Genomic DNA, 20,780 nt, shown 5'->3' with positions numbered 1-20,780 from the left:
ATTAGTGCAACTTTTGTGTGTAGACAAGATCTAAGTGGAGGCTCACTATAACTGGGACTATAGTTTGCACACTACAGTGTATTCAACCAATTCAAGCCTTGTATTCTTCTTCACTATTATGATCTAAGTTCACATGAAGTGAATTTATTTGAGACACGTTTTCGAGTGTGTTTGGTTATTTGAACTAGTTGCTGTACTGTCATATGTGAAATGTTTTGTTTGGGGAGGCAAGATGGGCTTGTGCTATGGCACTGACTTGTGAACTGGGAAAGGTGGATTCAGTTCCTAGCTGTGCTGCACATATCCTGTGCTATCTTGCGTGAGAATGCAAACCACTTAAGTCCTGATCCAAAGCCCTTTGTAGTCAATGGAAAGACTCCCACTGACTTCAGTGGACTTTGGATCTTTGATATCTCTGTGCACCAGTTCCCCATCTATAAAATGGGAAGAATCATGCAACTTTGCCTCACAGGGTTGCTGTGAAAATAAATTAATTTGTATTTGTGAGACTTTCAGATCCTACAGTCATGGGGGTGAGGGAAGTTTCATATAAATAGATAGGGTGGGATGTTAAATTGCCTATCTTTTACAAGTTTAATATGTGAATGATAAAAATGTGTGAGTTGTAGGTTAGCATCCGATGCAACTTTTACATAAAGATGTAATGGGGAACTAGAGAAGTCCTAACTGAATATACTGTAAGGAAGAACAATTCTTATAAAAAACTGTTATAGGAATGTGAGCACGGAAGTGGATAAATAGACCAGAATATTTAAAACTAACAAACAGACAAACAAAAAGGGTTCTCTTTGACATTTCAAATCCCTAAAATAAAGTTAGGAGTTATGTATGAGGCAGGTCTTGATCTAGTGAAATAACCAAGAGGAAAATGAGAGTAGAAAACAGCCCATTAAAATAAGATTCCAGAAAGAAGAAACACAATAATGATGAAGCAGGGTGCAACCCTTTCTTTAAAACAGAATAAATCAAGACAGAAAAATCTTATCTTTTCCACAGTAGTTGCTGTCCAAAGGTGTTAAAAAGCAAAACCATTTGTTCAAGGCTAATAAAAGAGAAGCAGCATACTTTGAAAAGTACAGTCAGTGTCTATTAGTTCCTCGTGGGCTGATTGGTTTTGATCAATTTGCCTTCATAAGCAGCTCCACAGTTTGTTATTGCCTGTCAGTTAGTTTGTCATTCCGTCGAATATTCAATATCAACATTGAAAATAAACTCTATCAATATAAATTTTCCTTTCTCTCAACATTATTCAATGTTGATATTGTTCACTGTTCATACTGAAATGTGGCAGTATCACCACATAATTTCCTTTACTGAATTATTTAAATTGCGTTCAGGTTCTTTTAATGCTTCAAACAGGCGACACTGCGTGTTTTTATGAAATAAAGTCCTTCCATTTTATTTCAGAGGTATAATAAGCAAATTCTTTATGTGCCATTCCAGAGTGAAAATATTTAATTAGTGCAGTAAATCTCCAAACTTCATAGCCATTGTGCCTAAACCATCTCTCACTAGCAATATAATAATTACATAAGAAGTTCAAATTTGAATGCATAGACATTCTACGAGCAGGACATTTGATGTTTATACAGCTTAGTAGTCTTTACCTCATTATGAACCAGATTCTGATATCCTTGCTTATGTTGAATAGCACCTTTTTCCAGGACTAATCACACTAATTTCAGTGGGTCTATTTGTAGAGCAATGAATTACTCTACATGAGCAACGGCATCAGAATCCAATACGAACTGAAGAGTATGCAATATGTTGTTCCTTATAAATGGAAAAAGAGCACACCTTACATAATCTTTTGAGTCCCTTTTTCCCCAAAGACTTATCAGGCCTAGCAAGGGAAAGGGGAAATTAAGGCCTGATTAATACATTTTAAAAAACTGTTATTTAATTTGATTCCTATAAGTGTCACACAGTTCAGATGCTGATCCAGCTCTTCTGAGCCTATAAACCTCTCTGTAAAAAGATAATGCTTGATATTAAATAACAAGTAACGTATGGAAGCAGGGGAGGTCTTTAAATAAATGTTCAATCATCTCTGATATCAGGCAAGGCCTATCCAAAATCTGGATTTGTTCCTCTCATTTTTTTTCCTCAGGTTAGTGTGTGGAATACCAATGACATTGCTATCAACCTTCAGTGTGTGATTGGAGGGTGGTGAAGCACTGGAATGGGTTACCTAGCGAGGTGGTGGAATCTCCATCCTTAGAGGTTTTTAAGGACTGGCTTGACAAAGCCCTGGCTGGGATGATTTAGTTGGTGTTGGTCCTGCTTTGAGCAGGGGGTTGGACTAGATGATCTCCTAAGGTCTTTTCCAACTCTAATATTCTATGTTTCTATGAAAATGGCATATTCCACTGGACAGAATGAAGAACCATGCCCTCCCTGATATCACTGAACATAATGCTTCTTTCTGACAAACATTTGTGTGATATGAAGGCTTGCTTGCTTGCTTGCTTGCTTTTATTTTGCTAGACACTAGCAAAAGTCTCTCAAATTTTGGTAAAGTAACTGAAATGGGTGATAATCCTTATCCAGGCCAGGAGAATCAGCTAGGAATGAAAGTGATGAATTAAAAACTATAGCTAAATGGAGTTAATTTGTGATTTCTACAGAGGGTAATTAAGGTGCAGTATTGGATAACACAAAAAGAATAGTGGGGTAGGTATGGGGGATGTGGGCGAGAGAGACAGAGAGACTACACCTCTATAGTCAATAGTTCTGGCAGATCCTAGGGGAGTGCTAGAAAGTAGAAGGGGTTGGTGGAGAAGGTTGAGGATCCTGCATGTCTGTTTTTGTGATGTACCTCAGGCAGGGCCGGCTCCAGGCACCAGCTTTCCAAGCAGGTGCTTGGGGAGGCATTCAGAATGGAGCGGCAGTCCGTGTCCAATGGTGGCAATTTGGTATCAGCTCCACCATTCTTCTGGGTGCGGCAGCAATTCGGGGGCAGCTCAGGTGCTGTTGTGGCACTGGCAATTCGGCAGCAACTGCTTGGGGCAGCAAAATTGGTGGAGCCGCCCCTGACCTGAGGAGAATAAGTGCACTGTGCTGGGTGGGAGGGGGTGGGGAGTGGGGCTGGCAACATAACTCAGACAAGCCCCTACATTTCTATTACGACTTTCCATGTGAGAGACAGTATGGTTGGGTTGTCTTAAAGCTTTTTTTTTTCAAATTGGGAAACCAAAAATGTCTGCCTGTTTTTTTTATTCCCCATCGCCTGTAGCTTTTGCCTGTGCTGGTGTAATGGAAGTAAGATTACCAATGTGCTTGATTTTAAATAGAACTGTGTAAAAATGCAAGTAGGCCATGTAGGTTTAGCATGTCTGTGCATGCAGCCCATGTTATTTGTTGGCATTGAGCTTACAACGTAAGTAAAGCTTCAGGATTTTGCCACTGTCCCCCATCTTCCTGTCTTACTGATAATCCTCATTACTGGATCTTGAGGCACAGGCTGGCCTTAGGGGTGGGGCCACCTGGGTGACCACCCAAGGTGCTGTGGTCATCGGGCTCTGTGTAGCAGCACAGAGGTACGCTCTACCAGCTGGCAGGGAAACACCACAAACCCGCAGAGGCGAACGTGTGTGGAGTGCCCAGATTTCTCCCTGATTCCTCCTGGAATGGGGCAAAGGGGAGGATGAGCAATGACACTCCCACCCCATCGTTCCTCTGCACCCCCTAGGGGACTATGCGGGGGTAAATGAGGAGCTACACCAGAGCTCCCTGCATCCAGGTCACTTTCCTCACCTGGGCTGTGCTGTAAGGCATCAAGAGCTGCCGTTCTCCTGCCCTCCCCTTGTGCAGCTCAGGTAGGGAAAGTGACTTGGATGCAGGGAGCCCTGATGTAGCACCTCGCTCTTCCCCCCTGCCACTACCCCTTGGGGGGGCATGGAGGAGCAGAAGTCTGGGGGGGCAGCGAGCAGCAATGCCATCTGCTCCATGCATCCAGATCGGTTTTCCCACATGAGTGCAGAAGGGGAATGTAGGAGGTAGGGGTGCAGGAGGCTGGTGCACAGGACACAGTGCAGCACAAAATAAGGGTGCCAATACACCACAGACCATGCTACCATTACTTCTCTGCTGCTTCTGTTGGTGGCGCTGCCTTCAGAGCTAGGCGCCCAGCCAGAAGCCACCACTCTCCGGCCACCTAGCGTTTAATTTGGGCTGAGCCCCATGTCAAGGTTCCTCCCCCACTCTGAACTCTAGGGTACAGATGTGGGGACCTGCATGAAAAACCTCCTAAGCTTATCTTTACCAGCTTAGGTCAAAACTTCCCCAAGGTACAAAATATTACCCCCGTTATCCTTAGACTGGCCGCTACCACCACCAAACTAATACTGGTTACTGGGGAAGAGCTGTTTGGACGCGTCCTTCCCCCCAAAATACTTCCCAAAACCTTGCACCCCACTTCCTGGACAAGGTTTGGTAAAAAGCCTCACCAATTTGCCTAGGTGACCACAAACCCAAACCCTTGGATCTGAGAACAATGAAAAAGCATTCAGTGTTTTACAAGAAGACTTTTAATAAAAAATAGAAGTAAATAGAAATAAAGAAATCCCCCCTGTAAAATCAGGATGGTAGATATCTTACAGGGTAATTAGATTCAAAAACATAGAGAACCCCTCTAGGCAAAACCTTAAGTTACAAAAAAGATACACAGACAGAAATAGTTATTCTATTCAGCACAATTCTTTTCTCAGCCATTTAAAGAAATCATAATCTAACACATACCTAGCTAGATTACTTACTAAAAGTTCTAAGACTCCATTCCTGTTCTGTCCCTGGCCAAGACGACTACAGACAGACACAGACCCTTTGTTTCTCTCCCTCCTCCCAGCTTTTGAAAGTATCTTGTCTCCTCATTGGTCATTTTGGTCAGGTGCCAGCGAGGTTACCTTTAGCTTCTTAACCCTTTACAGGTGAGAGGAGCTTTCCCCTGGCCAGGAGGGATTTCAAAGGGGTTTACCCTTCCCTTTATATTTATGACACCCCAGCACCTCTTTCAATATAAATTAAGCATGGTCGGAGGCAGCGGGGCCCTGGGGAGCATAGGGGTCCAGTAGTGACGGGCAGAATGGGTCCCCTGCAGGGGCTGGAGCAATGGTGGGACGCTGTGCGTGCAGTGTCCTGAAGCACCAAAATACGAGTTCACCCAGGGCACCGTTCTCCCTAAGGCTGACCCTATTGATGCACCATGGTGAGACAGCCCAAGCTCCATTCTGGGTTAGAGTATGCACAACTGAGGGCACTGCTTTTACTGTTAGTTTTATTATTTTTATGGTGCATGAGACTTACATGGAGCATTAATGAGATATAAGAAGACAAGGTCACTACATGAAGGAGATTACAGTCTAGTTATGATGGGTAAAGACATCAAACCACTGTGGGTGCAGGCAAAAGTAGTGTGACAAAATGTGGGAAGAATTAGAAATGTTCTTCAGTATCCATTCTCTGGGTAAATAAACACACAGGGAGCAATCACTTGACCTGTCTTACTGTGTTGTTTTTTTTCCTTTCAATTTTCAAGGAAGAACTTATTCAGTGAAATCTAAAGCAATTAATGGGGAGTGAATGAGAAAATTTACCATTTGTACTGGAAAAGGGAACTCAGAGAGGCCAAATCCTGCCCCAATTTACATAACATGAAAAAACACTGAATCACTGCAAATTTTGGCCCACCGCCTCTAGCCTGAGCATAAGAGAGAAAGGAAAAATTATATTGATAAAGTTTATTTTTAGTCCTCTTGACTCTGCACATAGAAAGTTCTGAAAAGCCAATTTGGATATATTCCTCTAAAGCAGTCCAGGTCAATTTTGAGTAGAGCACAGCAGTTAGGAAAGCACTTCCTTTTTCTGGAAGCGGGGATTTCAAAGTGTGTTGAGATGGTTCCTAAATTGATCCTCGCCAGAGGAAAACAGGCTTCAATTACCAGCAAAATTGGTCCTCCAGGGCAAGATTAAGATGGTAGTTGAGGGAGTGTGGGGAAGTGCTATACTTGGCCTGTATTAATGAAAGGCTTCATGTTGCACAGTTAACCATTCTTAACCTCCATCGGGTCAAAATGACAAAGAAGAAATAACTGCAGAAAGATGACATAGTATTTAGGTTCCAGGAAAACTGAATCCAAAGAGTAATTTTGCATTATTCTTCCAGTTAATGTCACTAATCTCCCATTTTTCTCTTTCCCAGACCTCAGTGAACATTTCATCAAGTCTCGTATGCAGTGAAAGTGGAGTTATTTAAGATGAGTTTGTCACTTCAGGATGCACTTTTTTGCAGATATTACCTATGGGCAAATTCACTTTTTGAAATAGTTTTGAAAAGGAAAAAAAGTTTCTAAAATTTTATGCCTTAAAACTATTAATTGATTTTCCTGACAGACCAGACCATCAATGCATATAATTTTGTTGATAGGCCATTATGGGAAGTTTGACAGTCTTTCATGTAAATACTTGTAAATCTATATTAGGAACATTTTATAGTTTGTTATTTCAATCCATTGCAAGGTGTTGTTATTAAAAAGTGTTTTTTTCTTCAACTGACTTTCTAAAGGTTCCATTATATGAATCTATAGTGTGAAGCAACTATCATGACAACCCACACAAGGATTTTTGGAGGGTGGGGGAAAAGTCAGGGAAAGGATTAATGAAAAATATTATGTAAACCACTATTCAGTGTTTGTTATGTGTCCCCCTCTGTGCCCAATCAACAGGGGATGTGAGTCTGTTACAGCCCCCAGTTAAAGCCGGGTTCTGTATCTCAAGCTATGAAGGCTCCTGCTCTTTCCTCTGGAAGTGCTCAGACAGCCTATCATAATTACACATAGGTAGGAACAAATTTTAAATTGTTCCAAGCCATGTTCCATGGCGTGGCCCTAACATCTCTGAATGCCATCTGGCAGGGCGTTACAAGAAAATCCTGATCCTGGTATGTACATTCTGATTCACCAAAGAGTGTTATGTAAGATCTTAAATGAAAGCCAAGAACATGCTGGCCTTTAATATCATTATGAAATGTATGTACAGATGTGTCATGCTGCCTGGACCATAGGTGCTAGAACAAGGGGTGCTGCTGGCGTGAAGTAGTAATAACAACCCAAATACATGGTGTCTGCCTTCAGCACTCCAACTATAAATATTGCTCCAGCACCACTTGTCTGGAGTGTGAAAACCAACCTCAAGGCAGACTGTTAAGAAGCAGGGCACAAACCCTAAACTGGTTGTAAGTTCTATGCTTAGACTTCACCAACCAAGTAACAAGTGTAAACTAGTGTAAGTGTAAAGCACTACATAGCCTTCTCCCAGAGTCAAAGGCAGTCCCCTTGGGCATTCCAATCTATCTGGCAACCCAGGAAAGCTTGACTCTGTGATAAGCGGTCACTTTACATGAAAGATAAAATATTCAGGTTACTCCCAGTCCAAAAGGATAAGTCACTCCAGGCCGATATGCACCTTAGATCTCAAACCAAAGACAATGCTTGTAGCCAATCCTGTAGCAAACGAACTAAGGATTTATTAACTAAGAAATAAGAGTTATTTACAAGGTTAAAACAGATAAGCATACACACAAATTAGTTATAGTTTTAGGTTTCAGATGATAATAGAGCTGCTGAAATGTGACAGCTCTATATGCCCATAAGGGCTAACCTAGATTAGTCCCAGGAATCTCTTGCTTGTGTTCGGGAATCTTTGACCCTTAGGGCACGTCTTCACTAGCAATGTTGAAGCGCCGGCCGCGGCAGCACTTTCACGTGGCTGTGTGGTCGCGGCACCAGTGCTGGGAGAGAGCTCTCCCAGCATTATAAAAAAAACACCTCCATGAGGGGAATAGGTACCAGCACTGGGAGCATGGCTCCCAGTGCTGGTGCACTGTCTACACGGGCGCTTTACAGCCCTGAAACTTGCAGTGCTCAGGCGGGTGTCTTTTCACACCCTTGAAAGGTGCAGTGCTGTGAAGTGCCAGTGTAGACAAGCCCTTAGAGTCCAAACAACATAAAGACTCTAATTCATTCTGCTTATGGATTTTTATCCCCACCTCCCCAGAGTCCAAGCTGATGGGATAAGCGCTTCTGCATGTAATCTCTTCATGGGTGGGATGGGGGAGCAATCAACAAAGTCTTTGTTCCATAATGGCCCATTTGGATTCAATAGTCCTTCCTGATGGACAGGAGATAACACCTTCCGTAGAAATCCAGCATTTTGCATTAGGTGAAGTCTCCGCCCTCCCCCACCCCCACCACCATTTGCTGAGTTACATAGTTTCAGAACAAACATTTTATAGTTATAAACACCTTATAGCATGGGGTACAAATATTATAAGTATGATTAACACATGCAGCATCCCAAAAGCATTCCATGAAGTCTAAACACTAAACACATTCTTATAACATTAATATCTATTTTAACTATATTAACCCACAGGTAACCAGACTGGTTTCCAGCCATGCATTTGTCAGTGTTCCGTGGTGCCTAGGGCTTTGGCTTGGGCTGGCACAGGGTCTGCCAGTGTCACAGTATGCAAGGAGTTATGTATGTCTAATGACAATATATTCCTAAAGTCTGTAACAAGGCAGAGTTGACCAACAGGTTTCAGCCAGGTAAAGAATGCATACTCACCTGTTTCTCTCAGGCTACATGTAAATTAATCATTGTAAGGCAACAAAATGGAAGTCCTATTTACATACAAACTCAGTAGTGTGATGTGAAGTCAACAGAAAGACAGGATAACAGAGAATGAACCACAGAGGGTTGTCCTGTCTCTGGGAGTGGACAATGAAATTTGGAGACTATAGGGGAAGTCAAGGAAGACACTCCTTTATCCTATACCTCAGAACTAAACAGTGCTTTTATGTTCATGAAAATGGGATCTCAACCGGACTTGGTTGAAAAATGCTGCAGAAGACATTTGAGGTGAGATAAAATTATTTAGACTGGAGGTTAGCATGTTAAGTAAAGTTTAGCTTCCAGAAAGTGTGTTATTTTGTTATCAAGTGATATCCATACTCACTATCTCCTAAATCTTTATCTTTCATAATAAGTGTATGACAGTTTTCACTATAAATATATCTCAGTGCTGTGGTATTAAGTTAAGTGCTGATCCTGAGTTGAATCACACAAGTTGGTGTGTACATTCTCACCTTGGCTGGACACTACAGGGGAAGCTTCAAAGATGCACCTTTTGTTAACTTGCAAGGCAAAGCAAGAACTGGCATAGCCCAGAGAAGATTGTTTGAGTGGTTAACAGGCTGGTGGTGTCAGGGAGCTGACACCCAATTAGGCACAAGGATGTCACACTCTTGCTGGAGGCAGAGGTGTAACAAAGTGACTCATAGCTTTGGTACTCCAAGAACTGCTACACCTGGACGTTGGACTGAACTACAAATTTCAGATCTTGATAAAGGAGGAGATTGTGTTTGAACACCATAGCTCTGAAATTCAGAGTTCTTTTTTTTTAAACCAACTTCTCCAAAAGCTTTGGGGGTAGAGTGGAATTTGATTTTCCTGTGGTCACTTAGGCTATGTCTACACAGGGATTAAAAATTCATGGCTGGCCATGTCAGCTGACTCAAGCTTGCGGGACTCGGGCTCAGGGACTGAAAAAATCACTGTGTAGATGCTCAGGCTTGGGCTGGAGCCTGAGCTCCAGGACCCTGAAAAAGTGAAAGGTTCCAGAGTTCAGGTTTCAGCCCGAGCCTGAAGGTCTACAGTGATTTTTAGCACTAAGAGCCTGAGTCAGCTGACCTGGGCCAGTCACAGGTCTTTTATCCCTGTCTAGATGTACCCTAACATGCCAAGGTCCCTGCTCAGTTTTTGGTGCAGGCTGTGGCAGGACTCAGTGCAGCTCTGCTGTCTCAGAGTCCTGATGTAACACAAAGATACCTTCGGGGACACCTTCAGTCAGGATTGCTTTTGTAAAATCCATGTTCTCCTCCTGCAACTGTCAGCTAGCTGGATAATATTGATTTAGTTGGGGATTGGTCCTGCTTTGATCAGGGGGTTGGACTAGATGACCTCCTGAGGTCCCTTCCAATCCTGATATTCTATGATTCTATTATTCTAATATAAATCTTGCTCTGATGGTAATAAATCAAAAGGAGTAGCTGGGTCACAGCTTCTCAGATACAGTTCTGAGTCAATCAAATCCAATGGGTTTCTAAAATGAAATCCAAATACTGCTTCCCGTTTGGAGAAACCCTATTCTACTAGATGATGCTGTGTTGTTTGAGAGGTCCTTTGCTTGAATGGTAATGACCTTTTTTGGCAAGAGGTTGGAAGGGGTAAGAAGGATGTTGACTCTTCATTGCAACAGCAATTGATTTTAGTGGGTTTTCTGTCCCTCCAAGTTTTTGAGGACGTGTACATAATGAGTGCCATACTGTCTCTGAGAGGTCGTATAGTGTACTGTGTAGTTTGCACAATGCTGCCAAAAATCAGCATGTCTACTTATTTGCATAGTCATTTACACATATGTGAAATGCAACTTGCTTCTATTATGGCAGATATTTATGTGCAACTCTGAGCAAAATCTGGCCAATGGAAATTATAAAAAGAAAGTGGTTTGGGAATTTTTTTTAGCTAACAAACAGCTTTTCTTTTAGCTGTGTTATGATTTTAGTTTTATGTTCTAAAGTTTTGGGGATGAGTCAAGATAGAGGTCAAAAATGAAACAAAACTCTTAACAATATAATAATCCCTCTAACCATCTGGATTTCTTCTCAACCTGCTTGTCTATGGATAGTTGCCCTGATGGTCTACTGGTGTCAAAATGTACAGTTTAGAACTAAAAAACTGTATCTTATGTGAACATTTATAGTCCTTTAAATCTACCTTACTGTGGATCTAGGATTATGTTTGGGAGCCAAAGACAGACTGGTTAATTTTAACTGAGTTTTGCACACTACAGGTTTACATAATTTACATGTTTATTAGAAATTAATCTGAACCTAAATGTTTGTTCTGAACACTCTTCACAACTGGGAGAAATAAATCTAAAAATACCAACATGAGTACTTTGCAAGTCACAATAAAGTATTTTGTAGCATATTAATATTATTTTTTTAAATATAGATTGTTCAAATCAAATACATATCTCTAATATGAGATGTAATCCTTTTTAGGTTTGATTGGCAACCTAGATCATAATTTACTGTTTCTGTTCTGTGATTGGATGAATGTAACTCTAGGGATCAGATTTCTGGTGCAAATTCTTATGATTACACATTTAAAATTCACTTTCTATAAATATTCTCTAACATTTGTTTAATACTGTTTATTTGAACATATATGCAAATGAATTTATTGTCTAGAGTTTTCATAGAAAGCAAAATTCATGCAAACACAGGCAAAGCAAAATCAACCTTGTAATTGGGGGAGGGAGGAAATTCAGAGAAGAGTTCAGTTATTTGCCAGATTCTAAAAAAGTTATTTTTATTAAAGAAGATATAAAAGATACAAAGGAAGCTGTTTTTAACATAAAGGACATTGCTGAACCTAGATAATTCCACTATATTATACTTGAATATTATTTCATCCATATGTTACTGGTGAGCACTTGTTTAACACATGCGGGCTTGCTTTTTGATTACTGTCTGTATTTGCACAGTACATGTTCTTTTGCATTTTTAATTTCTGTCCAGTTATTTGAAGACTTTATTTAATGTCTGTCTTTAATCACTTTGAATTTAAGATGTTTAGATTATAGGACCAAATTACTGATCTCTGGCAAAACTCCCAGTGAATTCAAGGGAATAAGGATTTAACCCCCTATGAACAATAAAAGCCACTTTTGTAAAGGGACTCATTTAAAATGCTTTGTGAAGGTACTTTGAAATGCCATATATAGAATTATGTTATACATTAACAAAATAGCAGTTATTTAAAGATTTATGAGTTAGTCCTTGAGGAGGCACTGGAGAAGTAGTATTATTGAGACTTTGATTTTTTCTCAGTGAAACACTATACTATACCTCTCATGATCATCAAAATAAATGGTGCATATATACAACAATGTAATCAGTGCTTCTTTGAAGCAATTTGTAGTTTCTTATTTTATAAGAGTGCATCCCCATTTCTTTCTTTATGGGTGATATGTTCTGACCAGAGATAGGTGGGTTACACCATACCTTTGCTTACTATAGCAAGAACTCTTTTAGACAGTAATAATTTCCACCATACTTCCAGCTTTCGGAATTTAACAGATGTGCAGCATCAATGAAACAATAAATAAATAAAATCCACATTTTTTAAATCTCCTTGAATGGACTTGATTTCATGTTCCATTGCCAATGTCTAACCCAGGTGTTGATTTTAAAATTCAGTGGCAAAAAAAAGAGAAAGAAATCTGACTATTATGCAATTCTGAATTATCTTATTTTTCATAATTGTTGATTCTTCTCAGACAGCAGACGCCTTAACGTTTCCTTTCCAATTGACCATGCAGCACATGTAGCCTTCAAAGGCCCTAGCTTCATTTAGAATTTCATTCTAAACAAAGATTTCTAAGTGTATGTTTCAGCAGCTGTCTTGTCAGGTTTCTGAAAGGGAAAAATTAAAGCTACTATATTTATTCCAAGTCATCTTTGCAACTGATCTTGCATGAGAGTTAATTTTATTTTCTGTTTATCAGGAATAAGGCTTATCAAAGACACCGTATGTAAGTAATTATGAGACGCTATCACACAGATGGTGGATAATAACAAGTAGCTGTGGAGGATAATTTCTTCCTTTTGACAAACAAAGAAAAATGGTATATGACTCTTCACTTCAAAAAGGATAAGACTCAGTGCTTGGAAGTCCTGTAGGCTGCTTCTGCTTTCCTATGGAAAGAAGACCCAATGTCCATATTCAACTTATCCTTCCTAACACTATAGATTGCCCATCTTCAATGTAATATTTTATTAACGGTTCCAAACTCCTGGATGATTCCTTTAATTTTATGACATCATCTTGTCAAGTTGAGTTTGGGATAGGACTGACAATCTCTGACCTACCCATTTTTCCATTGTTTTCATTGGGAGAAGGGGAAAGAGGAGATATGAACTTACCTTTTCTGTTGCATAAATATCTACTTTCTTATACTCAGTTTACTGTGGACCTACTGTACGATTTGCAATCCTTCAAGCTGTTTGTATAATTTTATGTTTCCTGAATGCTATCATTGCCAAATGTTGGAAAGTTAAAACTGAGTCAGCAGAAGTGAACACATGTCTAAGGTAATCTATATGACTGGAGTGTGTTCAGTAATTATGGAGAGATGCTAGTCTCTTCCATAATTAAGGTTGAGACAAGCCTTCCATTGACACACCCCCCCTCCACTTCACCCCCAAAAGAACCTAATCTGGCCAAACCAAAAACAAACTGCATACATTTTCACATGTATCATCTTAAAACAGTACAGGAAATTTCTGCCAAGTTTTAAGGCAAATCAGACAAAGCATTTGGGAAATACAGGGGTTCAAAAAGAAGGTGTTCTTTCTAAAAAAAAATCTAACTTTTTTAGATATTATAACTCAAATGCAGTTTAGATATGTATTTGACTTTGATTTCCCTGGTGATCAAAGTTGCCTTTGAAATGTGGTGGGGGCTTGGGATGGAGAAATATTTATCAGTTGTGGTTTCCACATACATATGGAATTCCAGAGTTGCTAGATACTCATTCTAGTCTTATTATTCCTTTACAAAGTTTGCATAGCCTTCATGTTGAGGGCAAACTTTACAATGTCTGTATGGCACCTTTGCGGACTGTACAAACTCTCAAATGAGCCAACTCAAAATCTGTGAAAAGTCACAAGGCACTTCATAAATTCCACATGGCCTTGATGCCTGAAGAAGACTTTAAAATATTTTAAATTACTTCCATTAAAATCAACATGGCCCTTGTGCACAGGGTTCCAATGGAGACATGCATATCAGGAAGGTCCATGGGCTCACTTAAAGGCAGGTAGGAGTGACAGAGACACATGCCTCAGAGGTTTATTAGTGCTTTACAAACAAATAAGTGACAAGCACCTGCCTTAAAGAGTTTTCTGCATATATCTAGAACAAATGTAATAAGGAAAGATCGTTAACAAGGGTAGGTGTATGACAGGGATCGGCAACCTTTGGCATGTGGCCCATCAGGAATATCTGTTGGCGGACCGGGCCGGTTTGTTTATCAGCAGCATCCACAGGTTTGGCCGATCGCAGCTCCCACTGGCCACAATTCGCTGTTACAGGCCAATGGGGGCTGTGAGAAGTGGCATGGGCCGAGGGATGTGCTGGCTGCCGCTTCCCGCAGCCCCTGTTGGCCTGGACCGGCGAACGGCAGCCAGTGGGAGCTGTGATTGGTCGAACCTGTGGACACTGCAAGTACCAGCCCACCAGTGGATTTCCCTGATGGGCTGTGTGCCAAAGGCTGCCGATCTCTGGTGTATGAGTACAGTATCATTTCTGAATTACATCACCACCTCTTCACCATACTCCCTAAACTTTGGTTCACACCCTAGCCAGCTCTTTCTCTATTACTTCTATTCTCTCTTCTTCGCTTTTCCTGATCCTTACATTGCACTGACATGCTACCACTGAAACTTTTCCTCAGCCACAGCTGTGATTATCATACATATGCCTCATGGAGTCCCTACATGGGGTTTCAGTCTCATTGTTAGCACATTTAGTATCTGTATTATCACATTCAACATCTTCCAGAGCTCCACACCTGCCTACATTTTTTTGTTGCTGCTTCATACCCTGGGCTATAAAAACTCAGTTTGTCTGGATGGGCCCCTTGTTTCTTCATTTTTTCTACACTGCCTTTTGCATGGATCAATTCTCCCTGGCCCTGTGTGCCACACAGCCTCTCCATTTTTTTTGAAATCTCTCCTCAGAATTTCCTTTTATCCATTAGTCTTCCATTAGTGACATCCACCCCAGCTCCCTTTCCAGACACGATCCGCAAATATTTGATAAAACTTGACAAAGGTTAGGCTGCTGGTGTGCTGAGATCACTCCCTATCATGCTGCCCATTACTGTTCCATTGCTTCCTTCAACTACCCCATTTGTCAGTCTGTATCCATCTTTTGTTTCTTGTTTTATACTTAGATTTTAAGCTCATTGGGGCACAGACTGTCTTTTTTGTTCTGTGTTTGAACAGCATCTACCACAGGGGGTCATGGTCCATGACTATGGCTCCTGGATTCCACAGTAATTCAATAAATAATAATGATATTAATATAGAATTAATAATATACTTGGAAAAAAAATCTACCTGCATAATAATAAGCTGATCTCATAATCTCTTGCTTTTGCAATGTTTGTCCTCCCTTGGCCTTGCTGTTTATTACCATCACTTTCTGTGTTAAGTGTATTTGTGACTAAAATCCCTTGAGAGAGGAATTTGTCAGTTTTCAGTGCCATCCAAATGGGACAATGTGTAAATACCAGTGATTTTTATTAGAAGAAGAGATTTGGCAGTGACTCAATAGAAGGGCATACTACAGAAGAACAATGGAATGTGTTCATGATGGCAATGGGTCCAAACACCAGGAATGACAATCTCTGGTAAAATATAGTGAATTAAGAATATTCAAAAAATCTAGGTAGATGTTTATTTAAAACAGCATATAATGCACATATAGGATACATTTCTAAGTAAGGAGATCAAAGAAAATAGTTCTGAAGAAAAAACATTAAATAGTTCTGTATAATAAATATAAATAGCTCTTAGTGTGCCTGTCCATAGAGTTACTTTGACATTTTTACATTGTGGAGAGAGAACCAAATGGTAGAAAAATGGAAAAAACAGGAAGGCAAATAATATTTTCCTGTTCACCAATAGCACACTGACATATACGCATAAATTAGAACATTACTTAAATGTAAATTTTGGGGGGCTGAAACCATCTTTTCATTATATATATACTGTGCTTAACACAAGAGGAACCTGGCCCCCCGTTTTGGGCCTTTAGGCACCATTGCAATACAACACAAAAATGATGAAGAACTCTATCCTGGGAAGCAATGACTCTCAAAAAAACTGGGGGTCATGGTGGATAATCAGCTGAATATGAGCTTCCAGTGTGATGTTGTGCTCAGAAGGGCTAACCCAATCCTTGGATGCATAATCAAGGGAATCTCAAATAGGAGGAGAAAAGTTTATTTTACCTCTGTATTTGGCCCTGGTACAACCACTTCTGGAATACTGTGTCCAGTTCTGCTGTCCACAATTCAAAAAGGGTGTGGAGAAATTCAGAGAAGAGTCACAAGAATGATTAAAGTTTTCAAAACATGTCTTACTGTGATAGACTCAAGGAGTTCAATCTTTTTAGCTTAACAAAGAGAAGGTGAAGGGGTTACTTGATTATAGTTTAGAAGTTCCCTACATGAGGAACACATATTTAATAATGGAGTATTCAGTGTAGAAGAGAAAGGTATAACACAATCCAATAGCTGGAAGTTGAAGCTAGACCAATTCAGACTGGAAATAAGGCATAATTAACCACTGGAAAAACATACCAAGGGTTGTGGTGGATTCTGCATCACTGACCATTTTAAAATCAAGAGTGGATGTTTTTCTAAAATATATGCTCTAGGAATTATTTTGTGGGAGTTCTGTTGCCTGTGTTATATAGGAGGTCAGACTAGATGAACACAATGGTCCCTTCTGGCCTTGGAATCTATGAATAATGCAAACAATAATATCAGGAAAGGCAAATGTTTAGACTTATGCCAAATATGCTTAGAATTAAGCCTAAATTGTATTGTAAGCTGAAGGAACAAGTATGACATATAAACTGTGATGGGGCTGCTAAACAGAAGACTATAACTCCCATTAGCCTCCTCCCCACTGCACATCCCCTTCCTTCTGGAAAGGTAAGGGGATGGGTCCTGTACCAGGAAGTGGCCTTGCTCTTTGAGAGGCAGTAGGTGTGCAGAGGGATAGCTCAGTGGTTTGAGCATTGACCTGCTAAACCCAGGGTTGTGAGTTCAGTCTTTGAGGGGTCCATTTGGGTATTTGGGGATTGGCCCTGCTTTGAGCAGGGAGTTGGACTAGATGACCTCCTGAGGTCCCTTCCAACCCAGAGCTAGAAGGTGCACAGAAGCTGGAGTCAAGGAGGAAACCCCGGGTATTCTGGACATAGCCATGTGCACAACAGGCTATGACTACTGGATATTACAGTAGGGTGCAAGTCTGGGTGGGACATATGGGGCAGCAGCATAGGGGCCCCAATGAGAGACACTCAGTGTATGTCTAAGCTGCAATTAGACACCCATGACTGGCCCATGCCAGCTGACTTGGGCTCGTGGGGTGAGGCCTGTGGCGCTGTTTAATTGCCATGTAGACGTTCAGGCTTGAACTGGAGCCTGGGTTCTAGGACTTTGTAAGGGGGCTCAGGCTGCAGCCTGAGCCAGAACCTCTACACCATAATTAAACAGCCTCTTAGCCTGATCCCTACATCCCTGAGTCAACTGGCACAGGCCAGCCGCGGGTGTCTAATTACATATATCTTGACATACCCTAACTGAGTCAATGCTAGAAACCCGGAAGCTCCTATTTGCTTGACTTTATGAGCCCTGACTCTTGATTTGACTGCCCCCATGGACCCAAACAAAAGCCACTACTACTCACTTTGAACCATAACTGTTTATGATTCATGTACCTAAGGTATTTACAATGTTTCCCTCTCCTACCAGCAAAACACTTTTTGACTTAGCCATGTGTCTGAATGGCTAAAGGGACCCACCAGAGTGTGCCACTTCCCACAGCTCCCATTGGTCAGGAATGGTAAACCGTAGCTACTGGGAGCTGCAGGGGACCATGCCTGCAGACAGTCTACATCAGAAAAATATCTCATGGCCTGCAATCAAACTACCCTGACGGGCTGCATGCGGCCTGCAGGTTGCCCACCACTGGACTAGATAGATAAAGTCATCCATTACTTCCACAGTTTGCCTGGAAGCACAAATCTCTTATATAACATAATTTATGCCAACACTTTAGATTTTTGTTTTTGCCCAAGAAATCCTTAGCTCCAGGATAGCTGCCTCATGTCGGAAACTATAGTGCATCTTTGAGATTGTTACGATCCTGACTTAAGCAGACAACATCATCCACACAACCCAGGTCGGTAAAATACGTTAAACTGACCGTTCTACCAATATTTGTGGAGATATGTTCAAGGAGCCAATCTGTTGTGTGGTACAACAGGGCTGAGGCCAGGATATATCCCTGCTTCACCACAGATCAAGTGTGAAACCAGTCAGAACTATAGGTCACCCAATGCACCATAATTAATGAGTCTCACCTCAGTTATTCCAGCAATTGCAGCATTGCATCTTTCCAACTCACAGATTAATGAAACCTTGTACCTGGGTCAGACCTTGATTAGGGTCAGTACATTCCAGGTGGTAAATCTGGTGGATTTTCTCAAACCAATAATGGGCATTATGGAGTTTGGCCTAAAGCATGGATCATGTTTTATTGGATGTCCCTTAATTCACTCTATCTCGTTGGGAGAAGGAAGATGTAGAGTGGTGATTTTGGGTGGGAGTGGGGACCTCCAACCCGCTTCCTAGAAACCCTTCTGTGCATAGCAGATGGTTTCTGAGATAGTAGCTCATCAGCTTTTACTACCATTTGTGGATATTTTCCCCTTTTCCGTTAGGTCCACCATTGGCCCTTACTCGTAACCCTGAGCAGGCAATTCCTTGTCAGATACTACTGATTGGAGCCAGACAGAACCAAGGCTCACTTTGGCAGGGGTGACCACACCCTGAAGTAGCACAGCAAATACTGCTGCCGTACCTGCTACTTCAGCGGACCTGCTTAAGCCAATAGTCCATTGCGAACCTAGAGCTCTTTATGCTGTTGGAAGCGCTGTCTCTGATGAGGTATATAGCCAAGGTCCTCATCGTTTGTGGCACTTTTCCAAGGGTAAAGACATTATCCCCTAAGTCCTGGCCAAATTTGTGAATTTATTTTTCCTTTTTTATTACAGAACTTTGACATACTGCCACTTTGGGCTGGCCAGAAAACAAGCGTTCAATTTCATGAAAAATTTAGAGGTTTTAAAGTTTGTTTTTGTTCCAATGAGGAACTGCCATTGAAGCCAATAGGATTTTCCCCAGATTATGAAGTAAGGATGATCAGAAGTGGCAGATGAAATACCATTACAGAACTGATTTCTCTTAATAAGCATGTCTAAAGCGGTTGGTTTTTTTTTACTGTTCCAGTAAATTCAGAAGACTTAGCACTGTATGTTATTTGCAGCTGAGAGATGGTGCGAAGAAATTCAACATGTGCTACAATAGCAAACTTCAGTTCATTTGAGCTGTTAGATATTTGTGATTTATCTGAGTAACAGAAGCAAAAATTCTGAACAGATTTGTTTGAACTAAAGTGAGGCACCTTTCTGCTACTCAGGGGCTTTTTGTGGATTGTGTTCAAGTCTGCTATACTGATCCCTGGTAAATCAGCAACTGTGACAAGCCAAGTCACTTATATTTTGAAAACATATCTGTTCAATAAATAGGTATTTAACTATTTATGCTTCCTAGTCTATGAGCCCACAGTATAATAGGATAGCCCGGCTTCTTACAACTACAAAAATCCAATTGTGAATAATCAATTTGTCACCAAAAACGCAAGACAAAACCTAACATTGACCTTGAAGGTATAATGAGCCAAGCAAGCTTGCATGCCAGTTTGCCACATAAGGAACGAGATGGAGGGGGTGGACTTAGAACACCGCAAAGTATAAGGTTTTATGCTTTACAATTTTGATGCTATTTTTAAATGATGCAGAGCAATAGAGGAATCAATAACATGTTGGCTCACCTGATTGACTCCTTGGCAAACAATTCCCATGTTTCAAGAGAAGCTTTTATGGAAATAAATGAGGCAGTCTTACAAATGTGCAGTTTACTATCTGAATATACAATTTATGAGATTTATTATTTCAGTTTAAAAAAGTAGCTTGTAGGACAGAAGGCAGCATTACCTATCCAAAATACATCCTATTATTCACAGTGAAATCAATATAAGCAATAAAACAAGCAGTTTACCTTTTACACTTCAAAAGCCTCTCAATCCTAAACATAAAAGATTTAGCAAGGAAGGGAAGTATAACTCTGACTGTACCACAGTACTTCTGACACAGACCAATGCATGAGTTGTTCAGATCATCTGCAGTGATAGAGCCACATTCAGTTGCAACAATATAATAATAGAATATAGGGCCTTTCATACTGAAGATTGTCAAAGTGCCTGATGAAATATCAGCCTGAGGCTGTGTGGTGCTGAGTTCCTAAGGGCAGAAAGTATGGTGTACTCACATGTATGTTGGTGACCGGAAAATCATGACATTTTGGGTTTTATACCTGGTTCTGCCACTGACCTGTTGTGTGAGCTTGAACAAGTCACTCTCCTCTGTGTTTCTCCTCCCACCCGTGGCCTGCCTAACCTATTTAGGGCTAGATTCACAAAGGGGACTTAGACATTGCAATGCCTAACTTTAGGACATCCTGATGCCAATTAGAATTCACAGCTGTTAGGGGGCTTATTCCTTCACAACTTACTTCCCTGGTCCTTCTCGCATGAACAGAGAACAACAATACCCAAAGTCGAAAGGTGTAAACAATTTGATGTTTATTGGGGTGAACTTCCAGCAAGCATGATTCCAGTTTCCTTCCTTAGTGTCCCCCTTCCCAGCTCTGACACCACAGAACCTTACCTGTGGCCTTGTTCCCATTCCTGCTCTTAGCAAAACATGATTCC

This window comes from Lepidochelys kempii, chromosome 1 (genome assembly GCF_965140265.1).
Source record: "Lepidochelys kempii isolate rLepKem1 chromosome 1, rLepKem1.hap2, whole genome shotgun sequence".
Lineage (NCBI taxonomy): Eukaryota > Metazoa > Chordata > Testudines > Cheloniidae > Lepidochelys > Lepidochelys kempii.
This window is presented reverse-complemented; position numbering follows the sequence as displayed.